Source organism: Chrysemys picta, chromosome 6 (assembly GCF_011386835.1).
Source record: "Chrysemys picta bellii isolate R12L10 chromosome 6, ASM1138683v2, whole genome shotgun sequence".
In the NCBI taxonomy this organism is placed as follows: Eukaryota; Metazoa; Chordata; order Testudines; family Emydidae; genus Chrysemys; species Chrysemys picta.
The window spans coordinates 68558286-68582896 of NC_088796.1; the positions used below are offsets into that span (position 1 = coordinate 68558286).

General features: G+C 40.0%; 1 long non-coding RNA gene across 1 annotated transcript; it reads right to left on the reverse strand.

Moving 5' to 3' along the window:
• Positions 1 to 448: 448 nt before the first annotated feature.
• LOC135984319 (uncharacterized) lies at positions 449 to 24606 on the reverse strand. The gene is made up of 2 exons (XR_010602264.1): positions 24470 to 24606; positions 449 to 4167 (listed from the first exon to the last, which is right to left on the reverse strand). It is a non-coding gene; the product is annotated as an uncharacterized LOC135984319 (long non-coding RNA).
• Positions 24607 to 24611: the final 5 nt, after the last annotated feature.

Below are 24611 nucleotides of genomic sequence, written 5' to 3' on the forward strand. Positions count from 1 at the left end.
AAAACAGGGTGTGGGGCCAAAAGTTGGGCCAGAATGACTCGAGTGCTGGTGTCCATATTGTAGACAATCCCATGTCTATGACATACACATTACCAGCTTTTACAGATAGTGTGGATAATTATCAACATTCAAGGCAAATTAAAATTAGTGAACTAATATGAGTCAAAAACCAAAAAACTGTATCTGACTGTTTCAGAACATAAGGGTTGTTGGTTTTTTTTTAAAAGTGATATTTACTTAGAAAACTGACGTTAATTTTTTGCAGTGGTTTTCACCTGTTTTTAAATTTTTTATACAAATTGTTAAATTCCTGGGAAATTAAAAAAAAAACTGAAAATGAAGTGCCTTAGTTATTAAACACACATTGGTTAAATAATTTAATTAACCAGTTACCCTGCTGCATTTTGTTCTTTAGATTTGTGTTCCTTAGTTAAAGTAGAGACTCGGATTATAATAAATTTGAGTTTTATTAGCCAAAATAGCTTTTAATTAAGAAAGAATTACAGAAAGAAAAATAAAGATGGTTATATGATAGTGTTTACAATGTCAAAATTAAATTCAACATGGGATGTTACCATTTGTAAATGATAATAAATCTGTTCAATCAATTGAAGGACTTCTTATACTCTTATTACAAAGGCGAGTTCCTAGTTCTGAACTAGTCTGGGCAGGTGATTTTGGTATCATGGTGGAACTATGGATCCTTCAATATTGATCCTTATTTATCTTCAAGTTTATATGCCAATGTAATTATGAGTCTGCTCATGTCAGTTCAACCCAAACCAGTCTAAAGCAGATATACAAATTTAGACAAGCTATTTTTTATCAAAAAATGTTAATATCAACATTACCTTACCAGGTGTTACTCATAACCAAGCTTTGCCACTTGTACACACACAAGCCTATCACACATTAAACCCAAAACATAATTAAGTAATTATTTTGCAGCTACTCTAACTTCTCGGGAATTTCACTACTGCTGTAAGCTCGTATGCCACTTTAACTAAAGTTTCAAATAGTGGTAAAAGCTTAAAAGCCAAAGCTGCTGCTTTTGTCTAAGAAGGTCTTGACCACAAATTGTGTGATTTTTGGGGTTGAACTCCTTGAAACACTCAGTTGTATTCAGAGCTAAGTTTTGCTGTAGGGAAGCACAGTTACCTATTACAATCAATGCTAAGTTTAGCTAGTGTAATGAGTTTCTCCAGCCTCAATGTTCTCAATTACTTCTTGATTTAGCATAACTTCTAGACAACTAAGGCTAAACTTGTTAGTAAAAGACAAATACACATCATACATTTTAATCATTCAGAGAATTATAACTAACGCACATACTTTCGAAGTAGCATTTAGCTTAATGTAACCATGTTGTCACTTGGGTAAACAATACACATATGTCATTTTTCTACTTATCAGTTTGAACTGGAATGAAGGTTGGTTTTCGAGTTCAGTTTTACAGTCGCAATGACTGGTTTTTCAAGATAGAATTCACTGCCATGACAGTTGTGTTCCTATTCACTTTCTGGATTTCACAGTGGTGTTCCTAGATCGGACTGTAAAAAAGAGTCAACAGGATACTTATCAGAGACAAGACTTGAGTTGTTACCAAGCTGGGGGTGCTCTCATTGGCCAGGCGATAACTGTCCTGCTCACATCAGTCCTCTCCTGCTCCCTCGTCCAGATGTTTCAGCTTCAAGGAGTAATGTGTTGAACAACACAGGGCATTTTATATGTTTTCTCCTGGGTGGCATGACCTGGTTCCTCTGCTTGACAAAGGTGATGTGGGACAATCAGAGTGACCCATGTTTCTGGCAAAGATCTGAAATATCCAACAAGCTATGTCTCCTCTTATGCAGGGCCAGCTCTAGGTTTTTTGCTGCCCCAAGCGGAAAAAACCCCAAACACCTCCGACAGTGAATCTGCCGAAGCTAGAGCCGGTCCTGTTCTTATCGTCCAGTGAGAAAACAAGTTGTCTCCTTTATGGTTTCTTGCAGTGTTGTCTGGAAAATTCTGTTGTCTTCATGTAAAACATCTTGTCATACCAATTTGTGTAAGACATGTTAGACCACACACTGAGCACCTGCTGGCCTAATTCCCATCTTTAACCTATTTGGGGTGGGCCCTTTGAACTGTGATCCTTTGGCCAACTTTGCATGATTCCATGCTCTTTCCTTCAGCACTCTGCTGGCTGCAGGAAAGTTCATTTTGAAGTCAGAACAAAGTCTTTCTCTTCACACTCCTTGATGTTTCTGGCTTTAAGTAGTTCATGATGCAGCAATATAAAGTTATATAACCGTTTTGCTTGTTCTATCACCAGTAGAATATTATAATCAATGAAATAATACAAAACAACCGTATACCCTTCTATACCAGTGATTGATAATTCCCTACACCTTAGTGATAAAGTTAGTAGGTTTGCTTCATATGTGAAAGTCTTTCTGTGCAACTGCCAATCACAGTTGATCAGGCCTTTTGGTCATTTAGGTCTTATACCATTTTGGTTGGTTCACCTTAAAGATTTTCCCTTCACATTGGCTTCTCAGCATACCATTTTAATGTATCAGCTTCCTTAATTAAAAAAATACCCTGTATATATCACTTTAAAGATCAGTCATATATTTCTTATTGATCCATTTGTATTTAAAATAGACAGCATGGTCCGAACTGTTTGCCATACTTCATGATCAGATTGCCTAAGCAATGAAACAACCTCAAACTGAAGGGGATCTGTTTCAGAATGCCTTTAGGTAGCTTTAATATTCTGATATTGTTTCTTAAATCTTAGCATTTAAAAAAATTATTTTATCTGGTAATAAAACCATATAACTTAGGATACAGTAGATAAAGTTATATTTGATATAGTATGTTATAAATGTATAGGCATAAAATGTATAAAATATAAGAAAAGGCATAAAAAAGGAAGTTACTTCACAACTTAGCAAGAGTTTGTGGTTAAGCTTAGCTAGTTAGCTGTTGTAGTGATTCAGCCTACATCTCCTCTGTGTGAAACATAGAAAAACAGCATCTGTTGTTCGACATGTTTTGAAGGCTTAGGCCTAAGTTATGCCAAGATTCTGGTGTAATGTGGATGTCTGGCATTATTGTTATTAAGCTCCATATTTTCTATATCGTCACTATTGTATTACATGTGTTTGTAGTTGGTCTTTGGTTTCTCTGAGCTTGCTCAGGAACAGCAGGTTTGATACTGGGCAATAATTGGCTAGAATCGATGTATCTAAGGTTGGCTTATTCTGTGTTGGTTGGACTGTTGCACGTTTAAAGGAGGAAGGGAAAGATTACTTCCCTGAATGAGGTATTGTCTATTTCAGCCATGAGTGGCAGTTTCTCATGACATTCTTTCACTAGCCAGGAAAAGCATAGGCTGGATTCACAGGTCTTTCATCAAGACTCCATCAGTGTGTCCACTACTTCTTTTTAAATAGTTAATGTACTGAACTTTGGGAATGCAGGCAAGCTGTTTGTTGGCTGGTATAGGGAGAATAGATCCATGATATTTGAGAAGCTGTTTCAAACACACATGATCTTTTCAGCAAAAAAAAGAAAGGTAAATAGAATACTTTCTAGAAATCATTTATTTTTTTATATTGTTTACCCCATGTGACAGTGATCATGTCCTTTTTCTATGTAGTGTACAGGCCCATCCAGGCTGTACTCACTATATAAATTCTGTTTGTATTTGGACTTTGGGGAAACAAATGTTTAAGGATATTCCATTAGGAGCTATTTATATGTTTGGAAAACTGTAACAATTCCTATAAAATGCTAAGGGACAAATCTTGAAAAGTGCTCAGCACCTCTGAGAATTTTGCCCTATATAATATAGCAATATAGTAATCCATGTTCTACAATAATAAGCTGTTTCTGACTTAGTTTGTATCCAAATGTTCTTTTTCCAGATCTTTTAATTTAGAATTTCTGTGAATTAGGTTGCAGATTTTAGAGAGCTGAAATGTTTAATCAAAGATTTGGGCAATGAGTCCGGAAGTAAGGATTTTCACCCACCCACTGGCACAGTGGCAGCTGAACCATTCACATCTGATCCTTGTTGCCATGACAATGGCTCTGGTTTCTGTTTCATGCTTAGCATTTATTCTGCGCTTGCTCTTCTTCCTCAGAGCTTGATGCTCAGCTTGTTCCTGCTCCAAATACCTTACAAAAAGAAAAGATAAGATAAAGTTAATAGAAGACTAACAGCAAACAAGATAAGAAACATGACTGATAACTAAGTCTTCAAATAAAAATGATAACATGTGAATGCAGAATAGCTTAAACTTTAGGTCTGCAAGTGACCAGGCCTGTCAGGACATTTCCGCTTTCATAGAAAGAGTGGTATAAATTAGCAAGGGTCATGATGATTTCTTTGTACTTTGAAATAAGATGTGTTTCAGCTCTGCTCTCATTTTATACCCGTGGACCTCTATAAGACAGTGTCCCACTGATGAGTGTTGATGAATCCTCAGACAACAAAGACTGCAAGGTGTTGTTCACTTCTGTGCCAACTCAACTTGTATTTTGTACATTATTTCAATACTTCTGTTCAATGGAGTGAGCCAATCAACCAAAGCTGTGGCTCTGATCCCCACTTCCAGCCACTCCCAATGGCAAATTTAGGACTTGTAGTGAACCATCATTGCAGCTGCACTCATGGTAGTGATGGAGGTTGTAGTATAGACAGGACTTATGCATTTTTACCACTGTCTCATTTAGCTCTAAGCAGACTTAGATTACACTGGTAAACAATTTCTGGGCCCTCTGAATATCCTCTACCACTCTTGCAATTCTAAGAATTACAGGTGGTGAATTACAGGTTCTAAATTTCCCTGTGTAGCTGCAGTTCAAACAACTCATCATGTTGGTTATTTTATTTAAATTTATGCAATCTGCCATGGGTACCTCATCATGGTTTTCACCAAATGGGCCTAGAGGAGGACTTATCGCCCCTTGCAGCCTTTCACGATTACTTGATAAGCTTTCCTGAGAACATTGTCCAGAGCTGGCTACCTATGTCAAAAATTCCCGGTGTAAATTCTCATATAAATGCTTCCTGGCCAAAAAGTGTATAGGACTCTCTAAAACAGTATTTGTTTTCCTTATAGCTTTTGGCTATCACAAACACAATATATCCTGCTTGATCTGTATCAGTGTGCATGGAATACATATTAGAAAAGCAAAGTTCCTAATTCTTCTACTCACGCCTGATAAAAATGTTATGTGGAGCAGACTCTGGCTCCTAGATTATGTTAGTATTAGTGGATCTCACTCTTTGGCTGTACAGATAACAGATATAGATATAGAGATATAGATAGATATATATATTAGTATCCTAAACATTTCCACTAAAATAAAGTAAAGCTGGTTCAAACAAAACTGGGTTCCTCTGCAAATCCATCCAACTAGGGGTCTCCTAGCACAAGCCCAAAATTCACACCTCAATCCACTTCAAACAGCTTTGCCATGCTATGGGGAAATGTTACATCATTATGATGGTGGCCAAGAGGGAATCTGCCCAAAAGAGAGAGTGGGAGGTATGTTTGGATGTTTTCCCCAATGTTCCTCGGGTTACTTCCAAAGAGTTCTGCCATCTTGTCCCCTGAACAGAGGGGCACTGTAGCATGAAATGAATGCTAATAAATGAACTTCCTAACTGTAAGAACAGCACGACAATGGAACAGACTACCCTGAGAGAGTGTGGAATCTCCTTCACTGGAGGTTTTCAAAAGAAGGCTGGATAGCCATCTGTCTTGGATGGTTTAGACGCAACAAATCATGCCTCTTGGGAGGGGGTTAGACTAGATGACCTTTGCTGTCCCTTCTAACCCTATGATTCTATGAATGCTAATAAAATCTTTGTCACATCATGTATTTGACTGTATATCCTATATCGTTTACAGAAAAGCTATTTTTGGCATATTTTAGAGACATTTTCCAAAAATTTATTGGTTATTTTTATATCAATTCACCTGTACAGTCAGAATACTTTACCAAGAGGTCACATATGCAGACCTCAGAGGGAGAGGGGAAAATCTAAGTAATACATTTTTAGAACTTCCACTTCCGTCAGCTTTTCCATTTTAAAAAGGCACAATTTCAAAAGTTCGTTCACTTAGGACTCTCCAGAACTACAAGCAAATGTAGCCATTGGAAAGCCGGTGCCTCCTCTTCCTACTGGTTAAATGATCCATGTTTAGTCATGCTGGATTGCTAGCTAGTAGACCTTCAATTTTCCATAGTGCAGGTCAGAATATTGACTGTTCAATGCCTCAGGCCAGTATTTAGGTTGGGGAAAGGGGGTGGGGGTGGGTTGGGGATTGTGTGTGAAAGCTACAATAGTTCATTTAGGTTCTCACTTTAATGGCAAGTCAGCTGTGATGTTTCTTTCCTCAGAGAATGTTTTAAAGAGTCAGAAAGGAGTAAATAACCTTGGTTAAAATCCTGGACCTTTGAAGTCAATGGCAAAATTTCCATTTATTTTAGTGGTGCCTGGATTTTCACCCCTTATGTCAGAAGCAATGTGTCTTGCTTCACTCATGGATGCCTGACTCACCTTTGCACCATAGTATGCCACTCAGAAATCTTAATGGATCACAATAACCAGAAATAACGGTCTCTGAGGTTGGGGTGCATATCTGTGTTGTGGAGCTGCTCAGGGGAAATTGTCCTATGAAGAAATGTATGTGTATGTTTATATCAGAATGGTGGAGATGAATTACAAGTGGCCTGGCTAAATCACAAAATCCTGCATCTGGGAAAATAAGGCCTAAAGTTTTGAGATGTTCATTCCGACTAGTTGAGATATGGGGTCTTCCAAAAATAGATCTGTCGGGTGAAAGTATCCATATGATCATGGCTTGTCATTTACTTCACTATTTTAATTATTTTGTTTGTTTGCATCACATCATTGACTCATTCAATCTGTGATCCACTCTAACCCCCAGTACTACTACCTAGCCAGTTATTCACCATTATGTATTTGTGCATTTGATTTTTCCTTCATAAGTGTAGTACATGGCACTTGCATTTCATCTTGTCGATGTCAGACCATTTCTGTAATTGGTCAAGGTTGTTTTGAATTCTAATCCTGTCCTTCACAATCTTTACAACCTCACCCACCTTGGTCTCATCCAAGTCATTCAGGAAAATATTGAATAGTACTGAACCCTGTAGATACACCCTCTAGTAGAATCTCACTAGATACACCCTCCCAGTTTGAGAGCAAACCTTTGATAATTACTCCTTGATTATGGTCTTTCAACTAGTTGGGCACCCCATCTTATAGTTATTTCATCTAGATGACATTTTCCTAGTTTGCAGATGTGAATGTCATGTGGGACTGTGTCAAAAGCCTCACTAAAATCAAGATGTATCATGTCAACTGCTTCCCTCCATCCACTAGGCCAGTAAACACTATCAAATAAGGAAATTAGGTTGGTGTAGGCTGGTAGTCCTAAATGCCAGCTGGGAACAAATAATCAAGTTCAGCTTAGTTTCTGTACCTTTCTTTGGGGCTTTGATTATTGTCTTCCCAAACAAAAAATGTGGGTTCTGACTGGGGCCCTCTGCCTTGTGTTAGCTTCTGAGCAGAGACTTCCCCTACACTGTGGGAGGATCCACAGTCCCACCTGCCTGTAGCCTCCTGCTCTGATTATAGGAAAGTTTGGTCCCTATTCTCTCCTGTTTTCACCCTCCCTGTCATGGAGCTTGGCCCTCCTTTTATATTGTCCATTTGAGTGTGTGGACAATCATGAGGTACTTTAAAGTCCCCCATTACTACAAGGTCTTGTGTTGTGGATATTTCTGTTGTTTGTTCTAGAAATGCCTCATCCATGTCCTCTTCCTGATTTGGTGAACTGTTACCATGACATCATCCCTATCTCCCCCCACCCCCTTTATCTTTACCCAGAGACTTTCAACTGGTTTGACTCTCACTTCTTTCTGGACCTCAAAACAAGTGTATATATTTTTGATGCTACACCCCTCCCTTTGTTTCTTTCCTGTCCTCCCTTAACAAGCCATATCCCTATAAACCAATATTCCAGTTATGAGGTTTATCCCACCAACTCTCTGTGATGCCAATTAAATCCATAAATTAGCTTCTGGACTAATACTTCCAGTTCTTCCTGTTAATTCCCAATATTCCTTCCATTTGTGTATAGACACCTGAGATGATGAGATGATTTCCCCACGTCTTTCACTCTTGTGGCTTCTATTACCTTATTATAATTTTCAATGGCCCTCCCCCAAATCTAGCTCTCTGTTAAGGTTGCCTTTTTATGCTTACCTGTACCTTTTGTCACCTGCCTTCTTTGAATTTAGTTTAAAGCTCTTCTTACTTGGTTGGCAAGTCAGTGTGTGAAGATGCTCTTCCCTTTCTTGTCCATCTCTTCCTAGCAGTCCTCCTTCCCAGAACAGAATCCCATAGTTGAGGAAGCTGAAGTCCTCCCATCAACACCATCTGTGCAGCTATGCATTCATCTCCAGAATGCACATGTTCCTGTCTAATGAATGCCTTACCCTCAACCAGGAGGATGGATGAGAATACCTGTGTCCTTTACTACTTCACCCTTGTTCCCAGAGCCCTGTGGTCACTGTTGATCTGCTCAGGGTCAGACCTGGCAGTATCATTAGTGCCTACATGGATGAGCAGCACGGGACAGTGGTCAAAGGGACGGATGCACCTCAGCAACCTTTTTGTAACATCTCAGATGTGGGCTTTCAGCAGGCAGTGCACAACTCGGAACATCATGTCATGTTGGCAGATGGATGCCTCTGGGACTCGCTTCTGAGGGAGACAATCACCAGCACCTTATGTCATGATTCTCCAAGCCTTGGTGGCTTCCCCTCCTCCGCCATTGGTGTCTATTCCTCACCTCCTGTTGCCAGTATAGTGTACCAGTTCTTGACTGTGATGGACAAAGGACCTGGGTGGGGTATGGAAAACATTCTACTACCTTAGGTGGCCAGCAGTCAGGTCTCCTTCCTCCTCTGGTGTCACTGCAGGCATCTGTAGTCAGCTAATGTCCTCCATCCCAAATGGTTCCATGTACATCCTGCCAATGAAGTTCTTGTGCTCCTGCATGCTACACAGACAAGCAACCTCCTCCAGCACCTCACTTACCTGCTTCCTAAGGGACTCCACCAACAGATGCCTCTCATGTCAGGTGGTTTCCCCTTCCTGGCTTTCATCAGCATGGACAGGCCACATTTCCAGCAAGTCAAGACCAGGGCCTGAGTTGAAGCCACCAGGGTCAGAATACCTGTTTGGTGGGGACCCCCACAGGTGCAGGCAGGAGAAGCTAGCAGTGGTGTTGGTAACATGCCATTGTCATCCAATTGTGATTTCTTCTTGTGTTGCTTGTTCTTTCACCCATATTTTTTTAATTTTGTAGCTGCTCAATCAGAATTTCGCCTCCCACCTTTAGTACCTCTGCTTGATGAGTTCAGCAAAGTAAAAATATATCTCCCGTTCCTTTTGCCTTCCTTCTCTTCACCGTCACCAAGTCCTAATACTCTACCACATTTTAGAACATCTGTTGCTGACCAAGTAGCGTCTTAAAGGCTAAGTCTGACAAGTTTTTCTTCTGAACTGATAGCAACTTTTCCACAGATCATGGAGACCTGTTAATTTGAAAGGTTTGGGATTTCTTTTCCTGTAGATGCAGATGTGCTGTCTCAACTATCTTCTGTTGTTGTTGTTTGTTATATAATTTATGTTGTCGTAGCACATACAGACCCCGTTTTGCTAAGCCCAGTGCAGACACACTCCCTGCTCTAAAAAGTTTGCAGTGTATTTTGAAACAACATACAAGTGAGGGTCTTCCCCCATGCCATTTGTGACAGTAATAAGGTCCCACAGAGATGGAGGCCAGCTTATATATATTATCACAGTTGCAGAACTAGCTGCACCTCTGTTTTCTTCCTAGTCTCTCTGAGTGCAATGGGACCCAAGGACCACCTGAAGTCAACTGGCAGAGGGCACAGAGGGTTCAGCAAAAGAATGTCATGTAAAGTCTCTAATGAATGCCTGTGTCTCACTGGTCATCATAATCATGTATGTACAGCAAACACGTGAGGAGTTATGTACACATTCTGAAAAATATGTTCTCTAGGCCTTGTTGGGTAAAGGCAGGTCACTCAAACAGACAAATTTCTCCAGTCAGGAGGTGGGAGACACTTATCTTCTGGTGGACCATTGTGTATTGAGTGTCTTACAATAGAAGTCTATTAGTCAAATGCTAATGAAGAGCTTGCAGAGACTTCAGAAGGAAATTAACAAAAGGTAAACAGCAAGGGGAGGGGGACCCAGTTTTCAGGTGAGCATCAAAGGCCTGGTCTGGTATAACTGAGGGTGCAAAGAGACACCCTGGCATCATTCAGTCTGAGAATACAAGTTACCAGTGCACTTCATTTTATGAAAGGGGTTCTCAGCCTTTTTGGTTGAAAACACTGGGGAAAAGGACTTGAGGTAAGTTACCTGTAGAAGACAGGGGAATGTCCTGTCAATTAAGGTTCTCATCTAGAAAATGTATTATGATTTTGTTTTGTATGTAACCGTTTGTTTCCAATATTCTTTCTTACTATCATTTGAATCCAGGGCTGGCTCCAGGCACCAGCGTAGCAAGCAGGTGCCTGGGGCAGCCAATGAAGAGGGGGGCGGCATGTCCAGCTCTTCGGCGACAATTCAGCGGCGGGGCCATCACTCCCTCTCAGAGGGAAGGACCTGCCGCCAAATTGCTGCGGTAGAATGAAGTGGCGGTAGAGCTGCCGCCGCTTGCAATTGCGGCTTTATTTTTATTTTTTTTTGGTTTTGCGCTGCTTAGGGCGGCAAAAATGCTAGAGCCGGCCCTGTTTGAATCTCTGTTATTGATAATAAACTTGTTCATGTTCTTCTTCTTCTCTCTCTCTCTCAGCGCTCTGTGTTAAGTGGAGTGGTGATACCGAGTGGAATCCCTGTAAGCTGGTGTGTACTATTCCTTTGGGAGTAGTGACTCTGAGAGTTTTCAGTGGAACAGGAGCTTAGCACTCCAGACGGATGCTTGGAGGACTGGGGTTGGTGTGTGCCTATCACTAACCTGTAAAGAGAAAGTGAGGTCTGTGAAGGCCTGGAAGGCACTGCTTGTGTTGCCAGAGTGGTGGAGTCAGGAAATTGACCCACAGCAGGCACAGACAAGACTTCCTCATGCTAAAGGCAGGTGATACCAAGGTACCTCACAACGCTGGGCATTGCTGGGAAGCATCACATGCACTCTTCTCCCCCCCCCCCCCTCCCGGTCTCAGTCCTTTTCCTTTCCTTTTCCCCACACAAACCGGGCCATGATCTATGGTGTCCTGTGTATCAACTGTGCTTGCCCAGTAGGTCTGACTGGGTTTGGAGGCTGCAATTCTTTCTGTGAGGTGTCTGACAAAGGAGAGGCGTATGTATTGACCAAACAGCTTTCTTAAAACCAATGTGTCGTTTGTTTTAACAGTGGGGGAAAAGCTTAACTGACTTTAAGACTGAGTTTGATAAGTTTATGGAGGGGATGGTACGATGGGACTGCCTACAATTGCACGGGGCCCATCAGCAATTACCAGTAGCAAAAATCCCCAACAGCTGGTGATGGGACTCTAAATGGGAAGGGCTCAGAGTTACTACAGGGAATTCTTTCCAAGGTATCTGCCTAGTGGGTTTTGCCCACATTGCCATATTTGGGGTCAGGAAGGAATTTTCCCCAGGTCAGATTGGCAAAGATGCTAGGGGGGTTTTTCACCTTCCTCTGCAGCCACAGGGCCTGGGTCACTTGCATGTTTAAACTAGAGTAAATGATGAATTCTCTGTAACTTGAAGTCTTTAAACCATGATTTGAGGACTTCAGTAACTCAGCCAGAGGTTAGGGGTCTGTTACAGGAGTGGGTGGGTGAGGTTCTATGGCCTGCAATGTGCAGGAGATGAGACTAGATGATCATGATGGTCCCCTCTGACTTTAAAGTCTATGAGGAACAAAGGATATAGAGGAAAGGGGATTTAAAATAAGTCAAAGTTCATATCTATCTTACCTAGGGGCTTACCATCTAGACAGGCATCCCATCTTCAGATATCCCTAGCAGGTGCCTATTTGTCATCCTGGTCTCCCTGAACTACAACCTGAACAGCAGCCCTCTTTGCCTGAGAGAGTGTCGTCTGAAATGTCCATGGTCTTTTTGATCTTCTGGTTCCCATGTCTGTTCCTGTGAATGACACTGTCTCGTAACAACCCTTAAGTGTTTATCCAGAGTGGCTTATCTTCAGGTATCCCCTTCTTTCTTGCTTGTTTTTCTTAATCCCCCACCCTCCAAACTAACCCAATATATTCATACACTAAACATCCCAATAATCAGGACAGCCTACAGTATTACTACAGAGTAGTTCCATTCCATCACAGGCATGACCTAGGATTTCTGAATTCTTGGCAAGTTTTCTTTTTACCTATAAATAAACATCAGCTGTCTTCAACTGTCCCATCATTTAACCAACATGTGCTGGCGGTTTTTTTTTTTTTTTTTTTGGTGAGCAGCTTGGCAGAAGTGGATTTTGAGGACAGAGAGTAATAGCCTTATGGATTTGTTCATTACTTTCATTGTAGGTTTTTTTCATTAGTTTTTCATGGCTGATACATGATGTCAGTGGCAATTGCAAAATATCCTTTCTCTCACCTGCCCAATTTGGTGCAAGTTCTTTTGGTGATTGCTGGTCAAATCCTTCTGGACCGACTCTCCTGAAGCTATGGAAAGAATATGGGGAGGAGAACTTACCTGTAGTTCTTGTTTCTGTGCACTACACCACCAGACTTGTCTTTCCCTGTGAGAGATGCCCTAGTGGGTGGGTCCATACCCTTAATTATAGATATGTTCTCTTTATTTTTAGTAGTTTTGAGTGATGTATGTATTTTTTTTATATATTATTCCCCTGCCTTTGTAACACTTCAGTGTAGGGACTCTGTTACTTGTTCGACACAGCTTCTTTGGTGATTCAGCACTCTGTGTGTTACAGTACATATCAATACTATACAATACAAACAATAGAATCCTCTTAATAGTGATCCTCAGTGGACAGTTTCATCCACCGTAAGAGTAATTCCCAATTAAGCATGATCTAGTTATGCAGAGGGCATTATGTGTGTCTTTATGTGGAAACTTCTGAAGTGATGTTTCTATAGAGATCTTGCCTGATTCAATTACATGCATTTAAAAATAAATATGTCTGTGACACTTTACTTTTTTACTTAAAAGTGTGTGAATATCATATACTCATTTTTTGTAACAGTACATTTAAAAAGCTTTAGTAGAAGTTTTAGATTTAATGAAAACCTAACAGAAAATATTGCTCATTCCTAGAACTCAAAGCTGTCAGATTTCTTCCTGTGTGAAATTTTGCATGTTAGTAGATTCAAAAGCATTTATTTCCTCATGTTTAACAGAAGTGCTATGGAGTAAATGACTGCTGTGTGTAGCTTTGATTGTCAGGGTCAAGCTAATTAATCAATCCAATATCCTCTGGCAAAAGAAGGCAGAGAAGCTTCCAGAAGAGAAAAGAGATCAGCATCCCTAGTGTGAGGGAAAAGAGATTCTGGCAAGTGCAGAGAAACAAGATTTCTTCAGTCTCTAGGGACTTAGTAAACATTTGTAGTTGGGCTCTTATGATCAAATCCTCTGGCCTGTTCTGCCAGCACACAAGGCAAAAATTTCTTCTGCATCGGGGGCATGAAACAGAGACTCCAGCCCCTTCTGTGGCCTGTAAAACCAAAATCCATAGCCACTCTCTGTGCAGAAGTATTGTCAGATGGATTGTAGGCATAGGCGGGGACTCCGTGGGTGCTCTGGGGCTGGAGCATCCATGGGGAAAAATTGGTGAGTGCGCTGCACCCATCGGCAGCCAAGCTCCCCTCCCTACCACCCCACCCCACCATCTCCTCCGCCGCCACCTCTGAGCGCGCCGCGTCCCTGCTCCTCCGCCTACCTCCTAGCGCTTGCCGCTGCCAAACAGCTGTTTGGTGGTGTAGCAAGCTCTGGGAGGGAGGAGCGGGGACGCGGCGCGCTCAGGGGAGAAGGCAGGGCAGGATTTGGGGAAGGAGCCTGAATAGGCGCAGGGAGGGGCGGAGTTGGGGCAGAGATTTTGGGGAAGGGATTAGAATGGGGGCAGGGCAGGGGTGGAGTTGGGGTGGGGCTGGGGGCAGAGGAGGGTCGAGCACCCACCAGTGCGAGTAGAAGTTGGCACCTATGATTGTAGGTGGACTGTGGGAACGATGAAAGGGTCTGGACAATGGGGTTCATGCACAATACAGAACAACTCCCTCTCAGAAGGTAATGATTAGTTTTACTTCCTACAGACAGTAGTAGCAGCCATGATCAGGCTGTGCAAGTGCCCTACACCTTACATCCATGTTGATGGGGAGAGATTCTGTTCCACCTCCTAGCTTCTGTGGTTTTCCAATAATGAGGCTTTAGTCCTATGTATATTTTACCTTACTGTATTCCTTTGTAATGCATTTTACTTTACAGTTCCAGCAGACTCACCCTTACACTGCACTCTGAACTTTGTGTTGCAAAGAGAATTTACAAAATGATTTGCTTCAGTGGCAAAAAAGAGTGAAAACAAGTGCTGCAATTTCCTTCTGAATAAAATGTGCTGACCATATTAGTGCTTTACCAGTACTATATGAAACAACCACTTGGGGGGGGGGGGGACAACAACCTTGGAACAGTACAACCTAAAAAGGGCCCATGCAAAGATGTTGGATTTGGTCATGAGCTCTGAAGGGCCCAAGGGGCTTTGGAGTTGGGACTTTGATTCAGACTCATTTTCAGTGAAAATGTATGACTTATAAGTATTGTTTCACTGTAGTTCAGATCTATCTAGTGTGGCAGAAATAATAGATGTAATACAAACTTTCATGTCTACTTTTTTGGCTAGCCTGGAGAAAGTAACGTTTATCCCTTTCTGCCAACTGGCCACACTTCCCACCTCAAGCCATAATATGTTTCCAATAACACGGTACATGGGCATATAACTCCCAGGATCATGCAGGGAAGATTCTGAACTGATAGAAAAAAGTAATTTTGTTTTTCTTATATATACCAAAGGAGAGCTTTGCATATTTATCAATGCAATTGACTCTAATATTTCCATTGAGGAATAGCAAAACAGCTGCCATGCAGCTTTTTAAAATACCACCATTTGATAAATGTGCAACATAAGCACCATGGCTTGAACAAAATGAACAGTAATTTTTCCATCAGCAAGAGAGAGAGCAAGTTCAAGATTAGTTATGCATTAAACAATCCATTTGGGGAAACTAATTGGAGAAAGGAAGATCTTGAAATGGAAGTTATACAAAAAAAGGAAGCTGATTAGTCTTTATATTGACTTTTCTATCCACTGGCATTCGTGTTTTTGTCATTAGTTTAATGAAGAGTGAGTAGAAGCAAATCAAGATTCATGCAGGTGTAATAATGAATGGCTTTCTAATAAAAATGAAATGATAAATATTTGTAAATATATAGAGATGTAGTTGAAAAATAGCTCTACTGTGTATTGTCTTTTTAAAGCCACCTAAAATGAGATCTGCAGTTTTACTTTTTGTTCTAAAAGTAGTGCAGTGAAACTTGGGAGTGGGGTAAGCTTCCAGTATTGGATTGAAGGGGACATAGACTCCATCAGAGTGCAAAATGCAGTTGTCTTGAATTGGAAATCTGGTGAAAAGAATGTCTTGGAGGATGCTAAAACCTATATGGATTGTATGCAATCTTAATCTAGTTCGGAGAAAGCAAAAATCAGCCCTGGCTACCCTGATAGACAAACTGCAGTTCATCTGGAGGCCAATAGAATTTAATAGCAGATGACCTTGATTCATTTTTCATCAAATCTAAAAGATGTCAGTTTTGTACAAGCTTACATAGCCCAACAACTAGAGAGAGGACTAACTTATAAAAGCTTTTTGAATTTGTTCTTCCAAGAGTTCAACAGCAAAAGCACTTTAGGTTCTGCTCCTATTCAGACAATAAAATCTGGATGTCAACCCATTTAAAAAAAAGTCTTACCCATTATTTTGTGAGGAAAAGTACTGTAATTTAATGATCACATATGATCTAGGTCTAAATAAAGACTCTGCCCAACTATTATATTAAAATTTGCTTTTCAAAAGCAAATATGGTTGCAGTATCCAAGATAGCTGGCAAAACTGAAAACTTTGATAATGCTTTTGTCAGTTTATTTTCATAGTTAACATACTAGCAGCAAAAATTAAAGCAGATCATTTGACCAAAAAATGGAGAGTAGGTACTGCACAAGAAAATTGTAAGTATAAACAAAGGCTAGAGCCTGTGGCAACTTTTCTATGGATTATCAACACATAAACTTACTGAAAAATCTAAATCATTCCCATTTCACAAAGGTGATTGTTTTTAATACCAGGTAAATGATTTACTAAGGACATCTGTGATCGAGTTCTGTTCTGTCACATACAGAGATTATATGAAAAGTATCAAGAACTCCAAAAAGGTGTATATATAATGAGGAATTGCGGGTATTCTTGGCCAAATTTCACTTTGGGAATGAGACCCACTTTCATCACTTAGCATTTAATTTAAGGACATAATCTTCTTGGGATCTCTTTTAGTGTTTGAATATAAGCTCTTTGTGTCCAGAGGAGAATTGTTAACAATTTCTTATTTGAACAGCTGTGTTAAATGATGTGAGAGAGAAATAAAGTAACAAGCCAGTCAAATACAGGGCTTGTCTACATGGTGAGGTAATGTGCTCCTAGGGGAGACTTCTAAAGTGCACTAGCCTCTTGTGAATTAATTGGTCCATGTAGACCCTGCTGGTGTGCACTAAATGTTCCCGAGTGCACTTTAACTTAATGTGCTTTAGACAAACCACACCCATAGTGTGCATTATTCCACCATATAGCCAAGCCCACAGTATTATGTTCTTTTTATGGAAGCTGTTTGAAGAAAGAAAAGGAGAATGCATGATACATATTGAATGAGAAAGTGTTCCAGGCCCAACGAAAGGCATGAATGGAGGCACCTAGTCAAGAGTAAGAAAAAGAAATGAAGGACACAATAAGAAAGGAAGATTAAATAAAAAATGGGGCAGGGCAGAATGGTTATAGGAGGAGATTAAGGCAGAGATGTAGGCAGGAGCACAATAATTAAATAATTTGAAAGCGAGGTGAAGCTAGAACAAAATGTATAAGAGGGGGAAAGTTAGTGCTAACCTTCAGAAAGGGAAGCTATGTGGTCAAATCAGGAATGATTTGTAAGGGAGGTTTTTAAACTGAAACCTAAGAAAACAATTGTAGCTTACCATGAGAATTCTTAGTATAGGGACTGGTAACCAAGCTGTACAGTGTGAGAAAAATGACTGAACTTTTTTCACACACACTTCATTTAAAATCCACACTAAAAGCATGTGGATTTCCTTAAAAATGAGAAGACATTTCTGGGATAAAATCTAAATGTGGCTTTTGTCAATTCGAGATTGTTTCTTTGTTTAGCCAGGACCCGAAGACAAACATATTCTTGAGTTTTACTGATGTGCAATGATGAGCAAAGGAATCAAGAGCCCAATTCTATTTTTTGTACACATTCCATACTGTTAAGATGAATTCAGAGAAGAGTTACAAGTTCAAGAGTATAAACCTTTCTGAAATCTCAAAAGAACCCTCAGGTTGATTCATCACCAGCACTTCACTCACCCACTACCCATTATTTTGTATTGAGGAGGCAAGGAAGTTGCATCTGGTTGCCAGGTGCAAAATCTATAGAGGAAAAAGTTAAGATTCTGAATTTGATCAGGATAATTAAAAGCTTCTGAATAGCATACTATTTTAATGACAGTGCCCTTTGTTCTATGGAAAAGCTCAGTGAAAGAACGAAGAGGCAATTGTATATTCAACAGGAAAAGTGGGGTATAGGGAATGTCTGTAGTAATACATGAATACCACATGTATTGACACAGGACACGACATAGAGTGGTGTGAAGCCTTCTGGAGAGCTCAACAACTTATTTTAAGCTTTCTTGCAAAAACATAAGAATAAATGTGATGTGTTTCTTAACCCATTTGAATGGATGTTAATCAAAAAAAGCTTTGAAAAACACAATTTCTTTGTGTAGCTCAAATTCATCCATACCCATTAGATGCTCAGTTAGGTGAAGCAAACTTTTCATCATACGCCAGAGGCTTAATTTAATTTGCCCAGGATAAGCAGTTAACCATATCTGTAAAGCCCTGCACTTTTTAGAAATTAATTCAGGGTAGTGAAGCAAAAAACTATTAAATACTGATAAGCTACAAGCAACCTAAACTTCAACATGTTATTTCTCCTACATATTAAGGATATTTACTTGAGGAAGATTGGGGGTGGGGGAGGGTGAGAAAATGTTAAATTTCTACAGCACATAGCAGTCTTCTCATTTTGTTTCATATACCTCAGGTGCCTTGTCAAAGATAAAGTGCAGCAGTAAAATAACATCAGTAATGTATCATGATCAGTGGAACTGGAGTCAATGGGAACATGTTCCCTGGAGGGACCGTTATTGACAGGACCCCAGAAAACAATAAATGTAAGGAGCTGGACTGGAAGCAACACAGTCACATGGACAGAGCTGTGAATGGGGTTTAATAAAGTTCCACTTGTCTAACTTAACCTGCATTCAGCTTCACTCTTTGCTAATGAAACAAGTAGTTAAAGATGAGTTAAGGTTGCTCTCATATTTCAGGGTAAGTTTTATTCAATTGTTTCAAGATAGCTCAAAATGAGAATTGTTTTACAATTCCTCAGCATACAGAAAAATTTATTTTGCTAGTAGTGTAAACTGTTTAAGTTAAAACTCAAGAATGTTTTGAATAATGTTTTCAGTTATTGAGTTAACACATAATTTGTTTTTAAACGGGTGTTTGTTGTTTGTTTGTTTTTTTTGCCAAGCATCAGGAGTTGGGCAAAGCTCAGTTTTTACAAGTAATTTATTTTGGGAGAACAGAGAAAAGAGGCCAGGACTACACTACAAAGTTGTGTCCTTATAGTTATGTCAGTCATTTATATAAAAAATTACACCCCCCAGTCAACATAGCTATACCAGCAAAAACTCCAACATAGGCACAACTATTCTGATAAAAGACCGCTTCTATCGGCATAGCTAACATTTGGGTAGATGTGTTACTATGCTGATGGAAAAACGTCTATCGGTATCCACTGAATCTATACAGGTGGATCCTGACACTATAGCTATATCATTATAGCTATACCAGCAAGGTATTTGTAGAGTAGACAAAGCCATACTCAATAGTCAAGGTTCTATTTTACCTCCACAAGATGGTTTGAGTGGAATCTCCTTGTTTAAACTAAAGAAATGGATTTGAGATGATTTTCCCACTTTATGAGCTTTGTTAGTCCCTCCTACCATTTAATAAAATAAAAAAATTACAAACTATATCTTCCACTAGCTACCACTATCATTCCTGTTTGATCAAAAATAAAGCCATCAAAAAGAATAAATCCAACCAGTTATCAAATAAGCAGATTAATGTTAAATGAACAAAAATAATTATAATGTGAATCCTATCTCTAAAATGACCTTAGAGGTCATCCCCATTTTGTTAAAATCTTTTGATAGGAGAACTTAATCAGTCCCAGTTGTCAATAACCCTATACACCAGTCAAAAGGTTTTAATACAGGAAGGGACAAATCTGCCTAACAGGTAAGCTTTGTGGCTCTGACAATTCTTTAGCTGTTATTGGTTCCCTCCCCTCAGTGGCCAATCTCTCAGATCTGGAACTTGGTCCTTCCTTCAGATGTTGGTTGGTTCCCTATGCGGCTCAAACTGGTGCAGCAACCTGTCTGTCACAGGATCAGGGAGTCATAGCTGTTTTCTGATGTCCCTTTCCCACCTACTACCCTACATGGAACAGAGCTTGGCGGGCAATACAGGTAGTAAGATACCCCTCCATGTAGGTACTGTACTTGTACTTACCTCCTAACCTGCCATTCTGCAATCTCATTTCCAAAAATATCACTGCTGAGGCACTATTTCAGGAGATGAATATCTGTACAACAGTGAGTTGTACTACATGGCATTGCCTCAGCTGCCATTTGATGGAACAGGTGGCAAACTAACCCTTTATTTCATGGGCCACTGGCTATCTACCTATTTGTTTAGATGGGCATTCTGCATGAGACACTGCTGATAATATCTTAGACAAATAGAGCTAAAACTGTAAACATGTCAAACACTAGAAATTCCAAATGATTTAGCTAGTTATTATATAGTTTAAAAATAATCATGAAGTAATATCCTATCTAAATAAACAGAGAGGAGATTAGAAAAATACTTTAGAATAATAGCGCACACACACATATCTATGTGCTGGTAGCATAGAGGGGAAATGAGTAAGCTATATATCTGTAAAAATGGCAGTGGAGATACCAAGATGGAAAATACAAGTTTCAGAAGATCATTCCAGATCTGTTAAATCTTGGGATAGTTTAAACTGAAAGGTACATGTGAAGACTAAACAGGCATAAATGGTGCTCAGAAATGTCTGTACAAGTTACTTTTTTCTCATTAATATTGAAGGTCAGGAAAAAAAGACAAAATTAAAAGCTAGTTAAGAACCAATGTTGCGGCTTTTAATTCAGTTTAATACATGTTCAGAATCTTCTTCACAGCAAAATTTTTGAGAATAAAACAACATTAAGCATACAGAATCAACATCCAAACTGCCCCTCTCTTGAGAAATCTGAAAACACAGCACATGGGATTCCATTAGAGGTAATATTATGTAATAAATATTTAGAATTGTGCACAGTATATTCCTGTCTCTCACCCCACCCTCCTCCCACCCCCCCATTGCCAGTAATTCGTGTTGTAATGCTATCCTGTATTCCCAGGGCAGGCAGCTTTTCCCCAGATCTTAATTTTTGACTATGACGGATCTAGATGTAGGACACAAATGTGATCTAATTGCTTTTTTAAGCTCTTTAAATTGCTAACTATAAAATCAGTAACAGCAGGGTTGTTATCCTGGAAAATAAGCATACTTGTCTGATTGTGTTTATTTGATTAATCAGTTGGTGTTTGTAGGGTACTTTGAAGATACAAAGCACTTAAGTATGATTTATTATTATCATCTTTATTATACTGAATTTTCTTTATATGACCATGTGCTTTGCATATCTACAAAAAGATAGTAAAAATTTACATTGAACCTTTAGGCCATCAAGAACTGGTATACTGATTTGTCTGGAAATTGTACTGGGGTAGTAGTAATGATAAATATTCATTTCTATAGTGCCTTCCATCCAATTTTTCAAAGGCCTTACAAAATGTTTGTGAGGTAGGGAAGTATTATAAAAGAGGGATACACAAGGTTGCCTGAGGTATCCAAAGTCACACAGCAATCAGATACTACAGTGATAATTGGTGGTGTGTTGAAAACTATGTTAAAATTGTAGGCTGTCACTCTACAGTTTAGGGAGTTTTCTAGTTCCCACTTGCAGTCTTGGGGACTCTGTAAGGAAGCATGTAATCTGGGCCTAGCAGCAGTCAGTCTGCAGAAAAACAGCATAGAGTAAGGAGGGTGGGGAATTGTGCCTCTCTATTTTTGGGAGCAGCCTGATTTGTGTGTCTAGTTTTTTTTGGGTTCTCATTTGTTATCATTCTGAGTTCTAAGAAATAAACTAGTTGCAACAGTCCAGCAAAAGTATTCATGCTTTTATTTAACTTCAGTGTGTATGCTGTGAACATAACAATAAGCATGGTACAAATGCATAGTTGCAAGGTTATGGCAGAGCTGGGAACAAAACTTAGATCTCCTAATTCTCAGCCCCTTGCTTTTGATAACATGTATACTTGTCCTTGCCAATATGTACACTTGTCCTTCCGCTTACCCTTACCACATATGACAAACATACAGTTCCAAACTTTTCTCTTAATTTTTAACTGGCAAAACCTTCCATCGCTAACCTCTCCACTCAGATCCTCCCTCCTACTTGTTGATCTTTTACCTCCATCTGCTGCCCGCTGCCATAAATGCCTCATCCCAAACTTACCTCATAAGTGCCTGATTCTGACTCTCAGAAATGCCTAGTGTTGACCCCATCCCTGGCACATGCGGAACCTTCAGCTAACTCCCTTCCTAGACAAAAGTCCCCCTCCCATTTGTCAAACCCTTCTACATCGATTACTGCAGACAGCCTATCTGACCAAATCCTCATTTAACACTCTTTCCCAGGGCCGCCCAGAGGATTCAGGGGGCCTGGGCAAAGCAATTTCGGAGGCCCCTTCCATAAAAAAAGTTGCAATACTATCGAATACTATATTCTCGTGGGGCCTGGGGCAAATTGCCCCACTTGCCCCCCCCCGGGCAGCCCTGCTCTTTCCCCAAGTTATCTGTCCTGACAGCTGTCCTTTCTCAGCTGAAGTACTCATCTGAGACCACTCCCTTCCTGAAAAGCCAAATTTCAATCTTCTAACTCTTATAACACACCCAGTTTTATACATCTACTTGGATATATCCATATGTTCACCTGGAAATAACCGGGTTAGTCTAAGGGTTAAAAAAAAAAAAAAAAGAGAGAGAACCCTTTGTATTGTTATGAGCTGGGTGAAACCTTGTTATGGGTTGAATTAAAGCCTTATTAAAACTGATGTGTGAATGCATCATTTACTCAATGTAATTGTAAGAAATAATTAAGGGGCCACTTCTAAAAGAAGGCTTAATAGAGTCTGCCCGGAAACTAGCATGGGGTTTGACTGGGTACTGTGACCAGGTGTATGTGAAGGGGGGGGGGGGGGGCAAGGCAGAGCCGACAAAAAACTGGGAGGGAGAGAGAGGGACAATCACAGCTTGGATCAAAACAGAACAACATTACTAGGCACTCAGACCATTGTGGAGACTGGCAGGGGCAAGCTTGCTCTGGCTTATTATTGAGTTATACTCTTTGCTATACATAATGATAAAGGTGGTTATGAAAACAAGATGGGTCTTTTTACCCCAATATAAGAATAAGGATGCATTGCTGTACATTTAAAAGAAAATGTGTTATCCAGTATATACTGTGGCAGTCATTGAATCACAATGTTACTACTACTTCTTAAGGACCAGATAATATTATGACCATTAATTACATTTGTAGCTATAGTTAACACAATTATGCAAAAGTAATCAAGCTTCTCGCTTCAGGGTGTAAGCTGGTTATCACAAGGGACAGTAGTGGAATTTTTCTCCCTTTATCTTATGGGCAGCACTTCACACTTGATGAAGCTCATTATGATGATTTTCTTTCTTTTAAAGCAGCTGGTGTTGGCCACTAACTGGGCAAACAAGCAGACTGGACCAGTGTTCAAGACTGACTTCTCTATGAAAAGGCTTTGCAGCTAAGTTACATGGGTATATTAGCTATTCTATTATTGAACAACTGAACCAGGGCCATCTTTCCAAGGCCTAAGACTTTTGAGTCTAATTCTGGAAGGAACCAAAACCCCTAAAGTGAGCATGCATAGTGATGCAGTGCTATGTAAACCTGTTATCTCAATCTCAGGTCATTGTCAGAATGCACAGCATTTAATTGATGCTTGATCAAATTCAAACCTCATTTCAATGCAGAAATTAGAAGTTTTCCACGGTGAACTCTAAGGGATTTTTGTCAACATGAGAATTGTTTTCCAAGATAATGACCAAATTTGATCTCACATAAACCTGATAACAGGCATTTATCTTGCAACAGTCTTACCATTGCAAAGTTATGGATTTGCACACAGAGAACAGGTTACTCTGAAAATGTCTTACGTTAGGATATCGTTCTAAAGTGAAAATAACTGCCCTATTATGTTTGGATTGGGGATGATGCTATTTCAAAGGGAAAGAAGAATTGTGGGAAACAAAGGGCTTGGCTACACTTGCAAGTTAGAGTGCATTAAAGCAGTCCCCAGTGCCCTAACTCCCAACCCGTCCACACTAGCAAGGCACTTAGAGCACCTGGACTCTGCAGCTGGAGCGCTCCTGGTAATCCACCTTCATGAGAAGCATAATGCTTGTTGTGCCTTGGCTGAAATGCCCCAGCATCAGTGTGGACAACATGTTGCATTACTGCGCTGTAATGGGCCTCCAGAAACGTCCCATAATCCCCTTAAGTTAAATGTCAGAGGGGTAGCTGTGTTAGTCTGAATCTGTAAAAAGCAACAGAGACTCCAAAGAGAAACTGCTGAGCTCAGTTCATTTGCAAATTTGACACCATCAGATCAGGATTAAACAAAGACTGTGAATGGCTATCCAACTACAGAAGCAGTTTCTCCTCCCTTGGTGTTCACACCTCAACTGCTAGCAGAGCACCACACCCTCCCTGATTGAACTAACCTCGTTATCTCCATACTGATTTATACCTGCCTCTGGAAATTTCCATTACTTGCATCTGAAAAAGTGAGGTTCTTACCCACGAAAGCTTATGCTCCCAATACTTCTGTTAGTCTTAAAGGTGCCACAGGACCCTCTGTTGCTTTTTAAGTTAAATGGCCACTCTTGTCATTGTTTAAGAATTGGCTGTAGGAATGCGGCTATCCTCTTTCAAAGCTCCG